Source organism: Rhinolophus sinicus, linkage group LG06 (genome assembly GCF_036562045.2).
Source record: "Rhinolophus sinicus isolate RSC01 linkage group LG06, ASM3656204v1, whole genome shotgun sequence".
In the NCBI taxonomy this organism is placed as follows: Eukaryota; Metazoa; Chordata; class Mammalia; order Chiroptera; family Rhinolophidae; genus Rhinolophus; species Rhinolophus sinicus.
The window spans coordinates 151,475,386-151,494,605 of record NC_133756.1 but is presented as its reverse complement, the minus strand read 5'-3'; the positions used below and the strand labels follow the sequence as shown (position 1 = coordinate 151,494,605).

General features: G+C 42.3%; 1 protein-coding gene across 1 annotated transcript in view; it reads right to left on the bottom strand.

The window, feature by feature from the left end:
* Positions 1–19,220, bottom strand: part of EXT2 (exostosin glycosyltransferase 2) — a 124,474-nt gene that overhangs the window by 10,487 nt on the left and 94,767 nt on the right. The gene's annotated exons all lie outside the window — the stretch shown is intronic.

Below are 19,220 nucleotides of genomic sequence, written 5' to 3'. Positions count from 1 at the left end.
AAAACTACCTGTGCTTGCTTGGAAATTTCAAGTCACGGTGAGCAATACTTTACTGAGTTGGGCAAAGGGTGGGTAATCTCTTTTAACATATGATTAATGAAATAGGTTCCATTCTTAATAAATGAATAAATGGAACCCTGCACCTAACTCAACTGTCCTGATTTATATTAAATTTTGGTGACTGTGAAAACTTACAAAGTCTCTGTTTCTAAAAAAAAAAAAAAAAAAAATTTCTCTGGAGCACAGTCATTCTTACAGCCTTTTGGAAGCCTTAATTTAAGTACAGAGAATTTATCTGGTTCTATAATCTGTAACATATTGAAAACAAAAACTTGATTTCCATATTTGAAAAAGTTCTTAGATACATTTTGTTAAATAAAATTTGGTAATTTAGAGGTGGGGTACTTCCAATACCTTTCCCCACATATTTCTACATAATTTAGTTTAATGTTTAAAAGAGAAGTTTGTACCATTAATTGAGTATTGACAATTTGCCAGCTGCTCATGCAGCAGCTTTTCAGCACCATGATTCCTCCTCCTTTCTCAGACCTCTAAACAACAGGGTTCCTGGGGACCCAGCCCAGGGCCCTGTTCTCTTCTTTAAATTCTCTATGTAACCTCATCTAGTTTCAATCACTTTAAATACCATCTATAATCTGATGACCTCTAAATTTATGTTTGGCCCTGAATGTTCCTGAGATAACCAACAACTGACTTAATACCTTCAACTGAATAAACAATTAGGCATCTCAAGCTTAACATGTCCAAAGCATAATTCTTGGTTCTGTAGCCCCAGATAAGCCATTCTCTCAATCTTCTCCATCTCAATAAATCACCTAACCAATTGTTCAAGAAAAGCGAGGAGTCAGCTTTTATTTCTTCCTTTCCCGCTTCCCCCCGCATCCCGTCCACTGTAATCCCTGCCGGCTCTACTTCTAACTACCTGTTACCATTTCCACTGCTACTTTCTGTAGCTCAAACCACCATCATCTCTCACCTACATTACTGGGACAGGCTTCTAACTTACCTTGCTTCCACTCTTGCTTTTCCAAACCATAAATAGTTACAGGGTGGCCCTAAAAAGACCATTCCTAAAAGAATATTAGGATGTGCTGTACAGGATAATTCAACTAGTGGACTCTGCCATATATACATATGTATATACTTTTTTAACATTTATATTATTTTCATTACATATTTACCCATATAAGTAAGTCATAGGGTCACAGGCTACATCACCCAGGTGCCCCTGAGCTCAGGGAGGATGCTTCATTGCTTTGCCAAGGGCAGAGCCAGTGTGCTGACACTTCCCTTTTTTAGTGTGCTAGGACTGCTGGAACAAAGTAACAAAACTGGGTGGCTTCAAACAACAGAAATCTAGAAGTCTGAAATCAAGGTGTTGGCAGGGCCCGCTCCCTCTGAGACCTGTAGTGCAAGGGTCTTTCCTCGACTGTTCTGAGCTTCTGGTTGTAGGCTGTAACTCTCTGGCATTCCCTGGCTGGTAGATGCACCGCTCCCAACCTGTCTTCACGTGGCCTTCTTCCCTCTGTGCGTCCACATTTCTCCTTTTTAGAAGGGTACTAGTCAAATTGATTAGGGCCTCATTTTACCTTGATTACCTCTGAAAAGACCCCATTTCCAAATAGAATTACTAAGAGTTAGGATCCCAACCTATCTTCTTTAGGGGGCACACTTCAACTCATAACATTCCCCCCCTCCCCCAAATCTTTAAGAAATGTTCCACCCCCAAAACAAAACAAACAAACAAAATGGCTCCCTATTGACTGAGAATAACATCCAAACTCTTCAGAACGTCCTTAAGGGCCTACCCACTTGCCAATCTCTTCTCTTACCATGTTGTCTCAGATTTCAGTGGCTTTTCTGTTCTTTAACCACGACTAGACCTCAAGCCCTTTGTATTTGCTATTTCTTCTAACTGGAATGTCCTCCCAGCTCTTTGAAAGGCCGGTTCCCGCTCATCAGTTAGGTCACTGCTGAAACGCACCCACTCTGAGAGGCCTTTTCAGACTTTCTTACCCACATAAACACCATCCCCCAACCAGCCATTCTTCATCCCACCCCCTCACGCCATGCTTTCCTTCACCAAACTTTCATTTTTTGTAATTGTTTTGGTTATTTCCTGTCTACTTATTTATTATGTTTTCCTCCTGTAGATTTTAAACTCCAGAAGGACCGAGACTTTGTCTCATTCAACCCTGTGACGTCTGGGGCACAAAGCACAGTGCCGCACACGCCGGCATTCCACACAAACGTGCCGGACGCATGAACGGGCAGAATCTCAGCAGGCAAACGCTGAGAAAGAAAGAATGGGACCAAAGAGCCTTTCTCTCTTCTTCACAGCCAGAGCCGGTACACTCCTTAATTCAGAAAGGATGTCTGCAACAGTATCGATCGGCCGGTACCATTAATAATAATGTGATATCCTTTGTGTGCGCAGATCACAGCCAGAACTCACCATCACTGAAGCACATGTTTTAAATTGCTTTTCCAGAAGCGGCTAGAGGGATATTTGCTGAGTCATTACACTGTCTTGCCCAGTCCTCCTTGTGATCATCCACAAGCTTTTATGTGATGTCTGACCCGGGTCTGGAGCGTGGTCTGGAGCTGGGAAGAGAGCTTCCCTGTGTGCGAGAGCAGCTCACCTCACAGGCCTCTCCCACCATAACCTTGGCCTCATTAACACCATGTTGTAACCAACAGAGTTAACCGGCCACAGACGTCATCGTAATAGCTGCAGACAAATGAACCCATGTCGAACATTTCCTCAGATGTGTAATGCTACTGCTGTGTTTTCTACTCTGGGGTTTGTATTTCAGCAGATTAAAATAATATGATACTATTACAGTTTTATAGAGCCCAGAGCAACAACATAGTATGTGAGCCATAACTCCTGTTCGGTTTGTGGGCCTGGGCGGACTCCATGAAACGCCAGTTCCCTCTTCCCAGCGCCAAGCACCTGCCTGTTCAAGCCACACCAGCGCAGCACTCATGGATTCACCTCAACGCAATGCAAGAGATTTCGGAAGGGCTCCGAGCCCAAGTAACTAACTAAATACCAGGGATGGGCAAGGTGGAGGAAAAGGGGCAGGGTTGGGGGCTGGAGGGAGGCATCTATTCAGCTGGCACCTGTGCCGGATGCAAGTTGCATCCCCCAAACCCCCATTTACTTTGAGTCAACACAGCTCTGTAATTCGGGCAAAGGAAGTTCAAATCACTTTCCTAAGTGGTTCTTCTTTTCGAGCTCCGATTTGCCGCAATAATGATATTGGCACAGTTTTAGGGTTGAATGCTGTTAAGATCTCAGTCCTCTCCCTGGTAGCTGAAGCCACGTATCAGCGTCCTTTCCAGAGGGACTTAACTGGGTGACACTGGGTCACAGAATGCTAAACCACATTGCTCTGAAAGCATCTGAGGTGTCCTGAGTTTCAGATTCCTTTGGAGCCTTTGGTGAGCGCTGTTCCTCACGCGGGGCCTCCCTGCCCGTGACTTATTCTAGGCAGCTGGATACAATCAAGATACCATCCTTGTCACTTCATCTATAACTCTGCAGCTGACTCCAGGATCAAAACGGAGTGCAACGGAATGGGACGGGCCCTCTCTCACCGAGCCCCAGTGTAGTACGAAGTTGATTATGTACATAGTAAAGCATTTTCCCAGCCAGAAGAGCGAGAACTCAAATTCTACCCCCCTTCCTCATGTCTACCCACCTCCTACTCTAATTCAACTTTTTCTTTTTACCTCAGGAAAATGCTCTGGGGTCAGCCTTCTGACATTACTAGCAGATGCCTCTCCATATTGTAGTGTAGGCATTGCAAACTTCACATTCTATCCCTGTGGTTCTAGTAACAGGGCTTCCATAGCTATCTCTAGTCACAAAGCCATCATTCACTCGCCTGCCCACCCTCCTGAGTCCTCCATATACAGTATCCTCCGCTATTTTTAATCGCACACATCTGTGAAGACAGAAGCCTATGTCTGTTAGAATAAACTCTATGCCTTGGTGAGGGGCTTAGCAATAATTTGAATAGTTCTTACATTTGGGGCCTATTCCAAATCACTATTCAAACAGAGGTTATAACAACAAAATGCCATCTTCCAACTGTTTCCTTCCAATCTAATGTTTATCATCTTGGTCCTAACCATCTCTTACCAGGATTATGGAAATCTCCTCTTCTGAACTCCCAGCTATGGTCACTTGGCTGTCTTCGGAGTTCTTTATTTTTTTAATTTAATTTTTTTTAAGCTTTCTGAGGTCTTCTGTGGCTTCCCATGACTAGAGCATCAAACTGAGATCTCGTACCTTTGTTTAAAAGGCACAGGAGGCAGCCTAGGTTAGGAGGGGGCAGCCTCCGACAGAAAACACAGCGCGGTCATGGTTAACACAGACCCAGCAGTAGCTTTGCCAGTGAGGACCCGTCCAGTGGACCTACTCAAGTTGTCCTGCTTTCATTTTTGCCATCAACAGAATGAGGGGTTGGATTCAATGAACTCTAATGTCCTTTTAGGGCTAAAATCTTATATCTTCTTCCTCATTAACCTATTCCCAAGGAAACTAACTCATTGGATGTGATTAGCTACAAGTTGTAGATTTCTAAATAGCATGGCCTACATTATTGAACTTTAAAATGCCATACACATATGGGTACTTACTAAATGTTCCTAAAAAAAGGATAATGCACTAGATTCTTAGCCGGCTTAGAGAGTGCATTTTAAACTCAGGGTGTGTGCTAACCACAATCAGATTCAGGAAACTGACTGGGGGGAGAAACGGGGGAAGGTGTAACCACAGGTGGTGCCCATCTGGGATATACAATTAGGAAATCATGGGTCAGCTCTAGGAGGAAAGTAACTCTCTGAAGTGGCTGCTACAGTCATCACACTTTCAAAGGCACAGTTCCACAGGAATATTGCTACTGGGTGAGAAGGATGCCACATGTATTAGGATTCGTGAGCCAAGAGATGGACTAAGAAGTGGTGAGGTAGTGGCGGGGGGTGGGGTGAGGGGTAGGGCAAGATGGGTCCAAGGTGCACCAGGCTGGGCCATGGCTTCTTTCTCTCCTTGCACACACCCCTGGGTTTTGTCAATCCCTAACCATCAAAGTGGAACAGAACTCTAGGAACCAGCCCAGACGCTGTGGTCACTTGCCTGTTTCAGCCGAGGCAGAACTGCAAGGGACCCAACTTGCCAACGTCTTTGAGTTACTGGCCCTTCTTCCCTTCAGCCTTGTGTTGCATGCTGCCCAGATGGGAAAGGGGTAGCTGGCTAGATTCCAATTGTTAGCTGGTTTCCACAGAGGAGCCGGTTATCGGATTCACTCTCAGCCCTCCGGGAACAAAGCTCACCTTTTATATTTGGAATTTCCTGAAATGAAGGGGCTGATTGGCTTCATTTTTAGCTCATGCTTTTCATTACACTGGTGGTTGGTAGTTTTTGTCAAGGGGGTGCTCTGTCCATGATTGGATACAATTAAATGCTAATGCTAGACATCTAGAGCAGGGAACCCTGAAGTTATCACCTGGCGTTCCCTAACGCTGACTGGTTTTGACAAATACATGTACATGCTGTGTTATGTATTAAGATTTACCTGTTAGATCCTATCAGCGACCTCACCAACCTAAGGCAGGATTCTGCTTAATATAAGCCAAGCAGGAAAACCAGCATCATGGGAAGGCTTCTGGGGTTTTGGCAGCAATCCTATTTGCCCCAGTTTGGCTGGAAGTTAGTGCCTTGGTGTCAGGGGGCATGATCTACAAGCCTTTCACGTTCCCGCTTCTGGGCTGGGGCATTGCTGAAGGCAGACAGACAGACTGAGGTTGGCCACACTTGACAGAGGAACATCTGCTATTAAATCTCTCACCCGTTACTGCTATCAGGAAGACACAACTGAAGAAAGTGGCTTTAAGACATTCGCCTCCTCCTTGCATCTATACCGTTTCACCAGCTGGCATAACCATGTGCCTCCTGTGGGTGGTGAGAAGACACACACTTCGCTGGTCTGAGCTGCTGATCCCTGCCCACACTCTCTCTGATTTGCAGATGTGCACTCAGGGGTCACCTGGGAGGCAGAGATCATTTGACCCCGTTCCCTCGCTGTGCAGGTGAGAACGGTGAGAGCTGGCGAGGAAGCCACTGTCCTGAGGTGACGCTGCCAGCTCAAGCTGGGTCCTCACGCCCAGTCCAGTCCTCTCTTCGTGAAGTCACGGTTTCCCACTCTTCTGATTCTAAGAAGCACCTCATCTCCCCAAGCGCAATCCCTCACTTACAAAACAAAGCTAGATAATGTCTTAAATCACACTCAATGTTATGTCCTTTGGCTCTGAGATGCCAGTGGCAGGATGGTAAGAGTCACACGTGCACCCCGAATGACCAAGTTGAGAACCGAATGGGGTAGGGAGAGGAGGTGGGGGACAAGAGAAAACCCTTGGCTCCCAGCGGCGCTCATCTTCTAAAAGCTGAAGGCTCTTCATGAATGTGGTTTTCATTTCGGAAAGAAAGCCACATGCTCACACCATTAAAAGAAGAAACTCCTGTTGGCTGTGTAGGAAACCAGCGAGATTCCACATATGACCTCCCTGGGCCTACTGGAACCTTGTCATCTGTGAGGCTCTGGGGCAGAGAAGGAAATACCGGCAAAAAGCAGCTGAACAAAAGATTAAACTCAACTACTGTTTTTCATGAGGCAATGAACCCCTTGAGAGATAATAAAGAAGAGGAGACGTGAGATTGAAGAGATGGGAGGATGAAAAGATGGGTCAGGGTCAGGCCATGGGTTTTCTAACTTTGTGCTCCTTAAGTGCCACTAAACATGAAATCATTTTTATTTCCATAAGCTCAGTTCCACTGCGGGGCGGGGGGGAGCATACGATTTCTAAGTCTAATCCCAGGGGATTGTTTAATGAAGTTAAAGGAATAGTGATCATAAGCCAAATGGCTATTCTCTTTAAATCCTGCACAAGTGGAAACAGACTTTAGTTTTTATAAACACCCATTATTGAGCCTTCAAAATTTCCAGTTGATTTTGGTGAAGCTCAGTTTAAATGACTGGGGACCAAAGATATTAATTAGTTCTTGTCCAGCAAAATAACAACTCGTTACTTCAAGTCACTGCCCTGGTGACATCCATCACTTGTAGTCAGGGATGCTATTGCAAAACAGGCCAAGGCTTTTTGTTTTCTTCTCACTGTAGAAAGGGAGGAAAATGGCACTGACCACAAACTCTGTAATCCTGGCTGACTTCAAAGCATAAATGTGGTTCCAATATAATTTCTTAATGAGTCAATTCATCATAGTGCCCTGTGTGTGTGCTTAAACCCTAGAATCTCTTGGTGGAGAATCAAGCAGCAGACGGACTCTTTCGAATTATTTATTTATATCCCATCTATTTCCCAAAGAATGATTTGGGGTGGCTCACAATAAAAGGCAAAAACTACAATAAAGTCCAAACTGTCAAAACAGATGATGTCCTCAACAGCATTTAAAAAAAAAAAAAAAAATCCAGAGACATTCCACGTATCTTAAAAATATTAATCCCAATATCAAGTTCTAGAAAGGCAATCCAACAGCAAGCTAAAATCACAGAGTTTAGGGATGGAGAGATTTGAGTATTCCTATTTAATTAATTTATGCATTCAACTCACAGATAAAATACTCAATAATTAAACTACCATTATTATTTCTTTTCTATATCAGGTATTATGATACCTCCAATTTTGTTCTTCTTTCTCAAGATTGCTGTGGCTATTTGGGGTCTTTTGCGGTGCCATATAAATTTTACGATTATTTGTACTAATTCTGTGAAAAATGCCATTGTTATTTTGATAGGGATTGCACTGAATCTATAGATTGCTTTGGATAGTATGGACATTTTAACAATGTTAATTCTGTCTATCCATGAGCATGGTATATGCTTCCATTTATTTGTATCTTCTTCAAATCTTGTAATTTTCCAAGTACAGGTCTTTTATTTCCTTGGTTAAATTTATACCTAGGTATTTTATTTTTTGATATAACTGCAAATGGGATTGTTTTCTTAATTTTTCTGACAATTCATTATTGGTATATGAAAATGTAACCGATTTCTGAATATTAATTTTGTATCCTACTACTTTACTGAATTCATTTATCAGTTCTAATAATTTTTGGTACTATTCTTTTTTTAATTAAAGTTTATTGGGTGACAACTGTTAATAAAGTTACATAGATTTCAGGTGTAAAATTCTGTAATACATCTCTATATATCACATTGTGTGTTCACCACCCAGAGTCAGTTCTCTTTCCATCACCATATATTTGATCCCCTTTACCCTCATCTACCATCCCCCGCCCCCCTTACCCTCTCTCTGGTAACCACTAAACTATTGCGTGTGTCTATGAGTTTTTGTTTCTTCATTTGTTTGTCTTGTTCTTTTGTTGTTTTCAGTTTTATATACCACATATCAGTGAAATCATATGGTTCTCTATTTTTTCTGTCTGACTTATTTTGCTTAGCATTATAATCTCAAGATCCATCCATGTTGTCACAAATGGTACTATTTCATCTTTTCTTACTGCAGAATAGTATTCCATTGTGTATATATACCACAACTTCTTCATCTATTCATCTACCGAAGGGAACTTTGGTTGTTTCCATGACTTGGCCACCGTAAATAAAGCTGCAATGAACATTGGAGCATGTATGTCTTTATGGATAAATATTTTCAGATTTTTTGGGTAGATACCCAGGAGAGGGATTGCTGGGTCATATGGTAATTCTATTCTTAATTTTTCAAAGAACTTCCACACTGCCTTCCATACTGGCTGTGGTACTATTTTTTAATTAAACATTTTATTTTCAGATAAGTGCAGATTCGAAAGAAGTTGTAAGAAAAAATTGCAGAGATCCTGTGTACTTTTTAGTTTCTCCCAATGGCAATACTTTGCAAAAGTATAATGTGATACCACAGCGATATCGACACTGATACAGTCCAGATACAGAGTATTTCTATCACCACCTAGGTCCCTCCTGTTGCTCTTTTATGGACATCCTCCACCATCCAGGTTCCCCCTGGCAACCACTAATCTGTTCTCCATTTCTATCATTTTGTAATTTCAAAAAGTCTACATAAATGGAATCATGCAGTATTGTAATCTTTTGGGACTGGCTTTTTTTCACTTAGCATAATTCCCTAACAATTTATCTAAGTTGTTCTGTGTATCAATAGTTTGTTCCTTTTTATTGCTGAGTAGTATTCCATGGTATGGATGTATTATGGTTTCTTTAACTATTTACGCACAGGACATCTGCGCTGATTTGTTTCTGGCCATTACAAATACAGCTGCTTTGAATTTGTATGCACATAAATTTTCATTCCGCTGGGATAAATGCCCAAGAGTGCAACTGCTGGGTCATATGGTAGTTGTGTATTTAGTTTTATAAGAAACTGCCAAAACTGCTTCTTCAGAATGGCTGCACCATTTTACGTTCCCAACAGCAATGATGGGTCATCCAGTTTCTCTGCATCTTTAACCAGCCTTTGATGTTGTCACTTTTTTTTTTTTTTAGTGTAGCCATTCTGATAGGTACACAGTGATATATAATTATGGTTTTAGTTTGCATTTCCTTAATGGTTAACAATGTTGAACATTTTTTCATATGCTATTTGCCATCTGTGTATCCTCTTCCATGAAATGTCTGTTTATGTCCTTTGCCCATGTTCTAACTGGATTGTTTGGTTTTTACCGTTGAGTTTTGAGAGTTCTTTAAATATCCTAGATGCTTAGTCCTTTGTTGGATATATAGTTTGCAAGTATTTTCTCTCATTCTACAGCTTGTCTTCTCTACCTCTTCAAAAGGTTTTTATACAGAGCAGAAGTTTTTAATTTTGATGAGGTCCAATTTATCAATTTTCCTTTTATTAATTATGCTTTTGTTGTTAAGTCTAAGGGCTCTTTGTTTAGCCCGAGAGCCTGAAGATATTCTCACGTTTTTTTCTAAATGCCTTATGTTTACATTTAAGCCTATGATTCACTTTCAGTTAATTTTTCACTTGTTCTGTGTATCAATAGTTCGTTCTTTTTTATTGCTGAGTAGTATTCCACGGTATGGATGTACTATGATTTCTTTAACTGGGTGTGAGGCTTAGACCAAGGTTAAATTTTTGCCTATGGATATCCAGTTCGTCCACCACCGTTTGTTAAAAAGGCTATGCTTCCTCTACTAAACTACGTTTGCACCTTTTGTCAAACATCAGTTGTGCCCCAACTATTCTTAGGAACCGCCTTACACTTCAAAGAGTGAATACAAACACAAAGCATGTATCTTGTTACTACGGAGTTTGCCATTTAGAAAAGCTAATGACATGAATAAAAAGCTAGAGATGAAACAAAGCAAGGACACAGGAAAAAGTATGAAAAAGAGTTAAGAGGATAGTAAGATTACTTCTGGGTTAGGGGTGGGAAAGCAGGGAATAAGGACAATGCTTCACGGATTTCATTTTAAGGGAAGAAAGGGAATAAAAAGTTAAAATTACAGAGTTAGGACTGAGATTCTCATTGCCCCCAATTGGGTAAGCAAGTAGGACAAAATTATTCTTTGCTGTCTATTTAGCAGGCCAAGAAACAGAAGAACCGGATTCTCCCACCTAATACAGAATCGGGAAATATTTAACTTTGAGCAACTCCTTATAATTTCACTCATTGAAATGAAATAGGAGAAAATTCAATGTTCAAACACATTAAGTTCACTCATTTAGTCAATAAATATTTACTGAACATCTACTAAGTATCAAGTACTAGTCACACAGTAGTAAACAAAGCAGATAAAACCAGTCTGAATGGACAGCTCTAAAGGGGATATTTTTCAATCCAGCCCCAGATCTACGCTGTGAATTTAATTAGGGCTCTGGTTGTCAGAAGTTAGCCCCTTCCTTCCTTCTCTGAGAACAGTGTCAACATTTAATCAGGACTTCTGCCCCACCCCTCAAATCTTTAGCCCAACACTAAGAAATATGACCTTTAAAGGTTGCCAACTCTTGATCTAAACCAGGCAACAGACAGTAGCAAATATACTGCAATCACAATTAATGTGAACCCTAGGTACCAATTTTTGAGCACGAAGCAATCAATGTGATCTAAGAGGTGAGCCATAAACATCACACTGACTAGAGTTTACCGTGCTTTCTAGAGACTCATTTTCCCAATCGTGACACTTCTGAGGTCAGGGGACTACTCTGATCCTTTAAGTTTTCTTTCTTTTTATTCCAAAATGTAGAGTCGCTATGTCTAATGCAATAACAATCACCAAGCACTGCCTCAAACTCACGATGTTGCAACTGGCAATGCACAGTGCAGCTTAACATTAGGGAGTAACAGAGAATTTTCCTTGGAAAGTTAAAGGCACTGCCCTCCAGAGAGAGCTACTGGGAAATTTGGGCCTGGATGCTGCTGTGGCTTTTATTTCCTCTGGCCCTAGGCCAAGTCCTGCCCACACATCTCCTTTAAGCATCTCTGTATCAGAATCAAGGCAGATAAGCAACCCATGCAAGACAAATCCCCCATATCCCCAAAGCAGAAGCCAAATACTGAAGCTCTGAATTTCTGGAGCAGCGAAAGCCTATAATCAATCCCAATGAGACAACACGCAGCTTTTGGAACAATAACCCTCAAACATATGGATTCTTTCAGGGTTGGAATATCATTGCAGGTATCGTCTTTTGAATGGGAAGAGGAAAAGTATGCGTTCTTTAAACTATCAGGGGTACCAACACCTCTTTAAAGTGACTATCTCACATTATAAGCACTTGTTCTTGAGACATGAAGCTACAAAGCCAGGTGGCCCTGGTGGCGCTGCAGGCAGGAAGGACGTGGAGGCCCAGTGGGGAACACCGGGGGCTGGGAGTGGAAAGGTCAGGAGAGCTCTTTCCTCACCAACATTGCCTGGCACAAAATAAGCACTTATGGAAAACATACTGAAACCCACTCACCTGACTTACTTGGGATGGGAGTCTGTGAGGAGGCCCCTTCCCGATGGGGAGATGTGCCAGCAGGAAGCTGCTACCTTCTCTAGGGGAGCGTGGGCCACTCGCCCTACATTTGATGTCTCATTAATGGCTATGTAAATAAATTCTGAGCTTGTTATTTTTAATGTGCTCAGTGGGGAAGAAAAAAGTGTCACTCTATTGTAATTCCCAACTGGGTGCTTTTATAAGCGATCATATGTTATTTCACGGTTCAGCATACATATTCGATTTCCTTCCCTTAATATTTGTTTGACTTATTCTCCGATGGGGACTGGGTGCTTTAGAAGCGCTCCGAGAGGTCAGCCTTCACCGCAGCTTCTCTCAGCACCTCCGTGGGCTCCTGGCCACTGCTCCTCATCTTCTTTCAGCAGTTCTCGCTGCAGCGGCCACACACATGAACTATTTTCCCTCCAGGTCCCGTGAGTCTTGGGGGTGTAAATCAATGCAAGCTGGACACAGGACTGACCCAACAGGTTATTCAGTTCTCTTATGGGCTGGAAACAGGGAGCCTGAAGCAGTGTGGAGAAGACCCCAGGGAGAGACGTCTCTAAGAACGGTGAGCCTCTGGCCGTAACCTCCCACAGGTCTGCTCTGAGGGAATCTCTGACGATACCTTATGGGCGGGGGGACACGCACAGAAATGAGCCATTTGGCCTATTCTGTCTTCTGAAGACCACAGTCTCTATAACGGCAACTCTCCAAGTACTTAAAGTGAAAAACGGAGGTCAAGACAGACACACGTCCTTTTCAATATTCAATATTGTACTGATATTATGACCAGGCAAAGAAGGGCACTCGGGGGGACTGCCGCTCACTCAGATATAACAGACAAGCTCCAAGAGCACTTAGAGCCATCAGCCTCTTCAGAGACTTAATAAAGAGGGCACACCACAAGTCCCAAGAAAGTTAGAGTTTTCACAAAGCTCGACATGGGCAAAATGGGTCTAGCTACACTGTAAAGCATTAGTGTCAGACCCAGCAAATGCTGAGCCAGAACAGCTTTGGCACAGTCTGACTGTGCATGCCCACAGTGGGCCTGGTATCCCACAGAGAATCTGGGTGCCTGCAGCCCCCCAGCGGCCACGTGCACGAAGCCCTGAACTGGCTCCATCGGGCACTCCTGCCACAGTCCGTCATCCAGACAAGAGGAGGCGATACCTGAATTCCCAATCCTAGTCACCCACTAGCTCAGCCCCCGTGAAGGCTCAAGGACTCGAGTCAGCTAAGAGGTCAAGCAATGGAAATCTAAGGTGCTGAGCTTCTCACTGAAGGCTGAGACGCTGCCAATAATCGCCTTAGCCGTCCACTGCAGCGATGTCCCTCACATTTTGGGCTTTCCTTTCGGGATGCTCCTGGCTACAGAGAATTGAGTTTCTCAGTGCCCTGGATGATCTTAAAGGGTAAGTAAGCCTGCTCTAGAGCCCATGGCAGGATGCGATAGGTGATTCCAGGTACTATAAAGAAAACCCTTTCAGGAGAGACCTGCTCTGGATTCCCAACAAAACAGCACATTTTCAAATTTAGGACTCTGAGGCTTAAATCCAGTGAGGAAAGCAGTTAATTTTCCATCAGAAGAATCATTACCACAAGTCTGTGAGAAACAATCTTCAGACTCAATCCAAGACTTGTTTTACATGTATTTGTTCCCCAGACCTGGTATCTGTGGCACTTTTCATTGGCAGAAGGCTCAGAGAAGGATGGACAGAGATAGCTGCCCCCTCCCCCTTAAAGTTATCTGCTAGCTTATTTTAAAAGAGATTGCTATGAAGTCTAATTCTACGATAGGTTGTTTCTATCTTTTAGCTCTTATAGTGAGAAGAGAAAAAGTGGGATAGTTTATTTAGAATCGCAGATTTTATCTTCTCTCCCCCTCTCTCTGGATGAATATACAGATAGCTATAAATTTTACTAATTACATTTAAAACGTTAACTATTTATATAGAGTCTCAGCCCTGGAATTCTCCAATTAGCAGAGCTCCTTCATCACAAATTAAATCTGAGCTATGTGTAAGCTGTCTTTCCCTTCTTGGTGCTTCAATCCATTTGAATATTAAGTTTATAGATTTCCCACCGCCACCGCCTAACTGGCTTTCCTGTCTTCAGTCTTTGTCATCTCTAATGAATCCTATGATCTGACTGCTATGACCACACACCTCTCTACAAAACTATGATACCTCTTTACCACTTTGAATTTTTCAGCTGGCCTCTCAGCCTATCAGCTGGCCCTATACTGCCTAACCAACCTCACTTCCACTGTTAACCAAAACACAAGTTCCACCCTCATCACAGCTACCTGCTTATGACGTCTCTGTGCGACCACACTACCAAGCGCATTCTCACTTGGGCACCTTTTCTTCTGATGCTTCCTATACCAGGAAAACTCACTCAAAGATGGTTTTATGTTCTCATGAAAAGATGGGGCATTCCAAGCTATTCTGCTTTCTTCCCATGAGTATTTGAAGAGTATATACTTGCCATTGCCTTGGAGAAGTATAAACAATACAAATAAATTCTCATAATTTATTAGCACCCAAGAGGTGTGACCAGCCTCTACTGCCCATGGGATCCCCAGGCAGTAAAAGGAGGCATCAGCATTTGGGCACCTAACTAACAACATACAGTTGCTCTTAGTGAAGTACGGACTTTATAACCAGTATGACTAGCCAAGAGCATTTCACATCTCTCAGGTGAAAAATGTACAACACTTAAGTGCTACTAATAATTTTTATGGTTGGAAATGAGGATCAAAGTATGAAAGGAAAAATAAATTCACAGGTTCATACATTCAGCCAAGTCTGCATGGCTTATTTTCTGCCACATGTTTTAAATGGTCTCTCTTAAAGGTGGGGGAGGGAAGGAGGAACAAATTGCATTTTATTTCCCAGTTCTTTAGGTCTGAAATAAAAGCAGACAGACTAGGGGGTGGGGGGCATCAAACATTCGAGTAACACTATACACTGCTACTGTTCCCCCAGGAGTTCCTTGCAAATGAGTATCAAGAACTCAATAGATACTTTCCTGGTAAAATACATAAACAGATAAATAAATTATTCCAGGCTGAAAAGAATTTCAACATCTGGTAGCTCACTAGAGCTTGTCAAACAAGTCAGAAACACGCAGAGCCAGAGAAGATCATTCTTTAGCTCCTGATTTTGGGGCTAGAGAGGGAATGTAACATTTCCCAAAGCTCTTTGCGTTCCAACAGGGAATATGACCCATTTAAACAGGCAAATGACCCCTGTGTTTTCTTCCAATTAAATAAATAATGACCCCAGTATTAGGGCTCTACTCCCAATGTGGGTGTGCTCAGTCACAGACACTGGAAGGAAAAGGCCCTTCCTACACGGACTGGCCTTTCATTACCAAGACTTTGCTCTGTGGACCTGTAAGGGTTATAGTCAATGTACATTTGACACTTTCAAGTGGTAACTTAACCTCTTTGCACCTCAGTATCCTCAGCAATAAAGCATGAAGTGGCAGGATGATGTCTAGGTCCCTTCAGGTTCTGAGCTTTAGGCTGGGGCTGCCAGGAATGGTTAACAGGCACGTGGAGATTCTGATCCCTTCAGCCAGGTCAGCAGGGAAGCCTGAGGGTGGTTCCAGCTGGTGCAGCAGCCGTGTCTGCATAGCACACAGCATTCCCATTCCCGGTTTGTGCTATGGTTTGACAAAGGCTGGGGAGAGCACTGCTGTGGCTCTAACAACTCCCTCCTGGAAAGGGATTCTAGGCTTCACTACCACTGTCAGGCTAACAGTCCAGGGAGATCTTCCCCCACCATTCCTCTCACATCTCTCAGCTCTTATATTATGCCCCCATTTCCGTCTCATAGCTTTGGGAAGTGTGTAATCTGTGAGCTGCCCTCTACTCTCTGCTCTATGCCCTGTAAGCAAGCCACGGAGCCTGTGGCTTTAAAATGGCAAATCTGTAAATCAGTGCTTGCCATCCTCTAACAGAAGCACTGCCTTAAACTGCCCTCATGTTTGTGTAACACATGCTGTAACTCTAGTGCTGAATCTACATGTTGGGCCGCAGAAGAGGCAGTGGAGAACCACGATCAGGACAGGCGGTGGCTCGCGGTACGGAGCTCTGGTCCCCTCCCGTGAAGTAACTGCCGTACTCGCCTCTGGCTCCTCACGTGCTGCTGGCCACTACACCTCCACACATTCCTGGATCCTCACACAAGCCACCTTTCTGCATTTCACAGGGACGTGAAGCAGTTCGACTCGTGGTATGCGCAGAAGTCTGGTACTTTCCCACATGGAACCATATCATATAGGTTTGCCTGGAATTCTGATCCCTTACACTCGTTACACTCAAAGGGATTTCAGGAAGTCGTTTGGTCTATCCTGTCTCCACTCTGTAAAACTCCTCTAGCTACTGGAAGACGGCTAGCCTCCCCTTTCTGAAAAATTCCCAGGTGGAGAAGATGCCTCTGTCTCTCCAGATTTCTCTAAAAATTCTTTGGAGTCACAGTAAGAAAGGTCTGTTGCATGGTTTCTCTTAGTCTCACATATTAAATACTGTGTTTAAACTATTTTTTATTTAAACTAGGATAATGAATTTAATGATTACATAGTGACAAAGGCTATAGAAAAAAATAAACAGAAGAAATAGAGATGCCTATTTTAGAGAGGAACAAGCAAGGTGGTATTTCGATTATATTGAAATTGAAATTGCCAAGGTAACTAGTCTTACCTAATTGATGTAGTAAGATCATTAACTCTACAAGTGCAGAAAGTATACTCTTTCTAGGTGCACATGGAAACTTAACAGAATAGATCTTTTACTGAACCATAGTCTCAATAAATTTCAAAATATTGAAATCACATGGAGTATGTTTTCTGACCACAGTGGAATGAAATAGGAAATCAATAAGAACGGGGTCACTTTTGCTATGCAAAAGTAAGCAATATACTTGTATGTAACTATGGGTCAAAGAAGGTACTATATTGGAAATTAGAAGATAGTTTAAACTCAAGGATAATAAAAATATGACAAATCAAAACTTGGGAATATACCCAAAGCAATAATCAAGGGGAAATTTACAGCTTTAAATGTATATGTTAGAAAAATATATTGAGATCAAAGATCTTAAGTTATCAAATCAAAACCCTAGAAAAATAACAGCAACTTAAACTCATGAAAAGTAGAAGAAATTAAGGAAAGAGTAACTAATGAAATACAAAATAAATATACAATAAAGAAAGTCAACAAAATCAAAAGTTGATTCCTTGCAAAGATTATGACATTGATATACCTCAAACAACACTGATCAAGAAAGAGAAAACAAAAATTGCCAATATCAGGAATGAAAAAGAACACGTCAATCCAAATCCTACAGACTTTAAACGACAAGGAGGTAATATTACAAATGACTTTATAGCAACACATTTTATAATTCAGATGAAATGAACAGATTCCTGGAAAAACGCAGCTTCTCAAAACTAACACAAGAAGAAACAGAAAGTCTGAGTAGTACTGCAGCCATTAAAGAAACTGGTCCGTAATACATACGCTAGAGAACAAAGGGAACATGGAACAGACAGTGTAAGAAGAAAGTTACAAATACCAATTACAGTCTCATGACCAAGCTACAGAAGCAAAGAATGTAGCAGCGATGCACATTTTCTGCTTCCTTTATATATATATATATACACACACCAATTTATTTGTCTCCTCTTCTTTTCCAACTCCTACTGGATATAACAATTGTTATGCAATTGTTATATCAATTACTCAGCTTATACAATGGACATAAATTTATACAACTTATTCTTTGGATGTTTGTGGTTTCCTCATTAGTTTAATGTCCTTTGTTAAATTTTGAAAGTTTTCAGCCATTATTTCTTCAAATACTTTTTCAGCCCCACATTCTTCCTTTTCCTTCTGGAACTCTGAGGCCACGCATGTTGCATCTTCTGTGATTTATTTATTTATTTTTTTGGTCTCACAGGTCTCTAAGGCTCTGCTCACTTCTTAAAAATCTATTTTCTCTCTGTTGTTCAGACTGAATAATTCCTATTGACTTTTCCTCAAGTTCACCAGTTCTTTCCTGTTATCTCCATTCACCTACGGAGCCCATCAGGTAAGTTTTAAATTTAGGTTATTGTAATTTTCAGTTCTGAATTCCCCGTCTGGTTCTTCTTTATATCTTCTCTTTCTTTGCCAAAACTTTCTATTTTTCCATTTGTTTCAACAGTACTCATAACTGCTTATTAAAGGATTTTTTTATGAGAGCAGTTTTAAAATCTTTGGCAAATAATTCCAACATCTGTGTCATCTGTTGATTACCTTTTCTCATTAAAGTTGCCATCTTCCTGGTTCTTGGTATGATAAATAATTTTGGATTGCACCCTGAACATTCTGAGTATTATTATGAGACGGTGTTTCATTTTCAGTTTTCTATTTTAGCCGAGAGTTTAGGTTCAGAATGCATGCCCTCGCCCCCTTCTGTGGGCTGTGGATCGAACAACAATTTAGTTTTCGAGTGCTATTCCGGTCTGCCCAACCTGTGTGCTACCCCAGAGGCTAATGTGAAACCTGGGTAGTATTCTACACCACAGTTTATATTTCTCACAGCTTTTGCTGTGTTGAGTCTAGTCAGTCATATGCATGGGCTGCTCTGAAGGGAGTGTGCCGAGGACTTCATACGCAGGCAAGGAATCCCTTTTCAGCTTCCTCCTTCCCATAATCTTCCCTCTGCTCTCTAGCTGGGAAGGGACTGCCCCTTTGCTATCTGGGACCAGTGGACAGGACCCTCCCCACAGTCTCTGCAGCTGCCTCTAAGCTGACGTTCACTCAGTGCAGGGCCTGGGATGGTCACCTGGGTTCTAGCCCAGTCTCCACACTGGAGGGGGGCGGAGCAGGAGTGCTGTCTCCACCCCTGTCCTGTTAGTGCAGGGCTCCGCATGACATTTCCACAGTCACAGCACCTTGTTGGCAGGGGGATGTGTGGCTTCTTTCCTGGTGCTTGCCTGGTGTAGAGTGGGTACAGCCAAAAGGGTTCCATCCGCAAGGGCTGCCCTCTTCCCAGTCTTTGGCAAGAGGAAGTGGGTTTTTCGGGTTTTTGTTTTTATCTGTGATTGTAGGTATTATATCTTGCTCTAGCACTGAGGCTGGGGAGAGAAGGGAAGGAGGGAGGGAGAGAGAAAACCTTAAGGGAACTCACTGCTGGGATCTTCCTCAACGCCTGAGGTTCCTA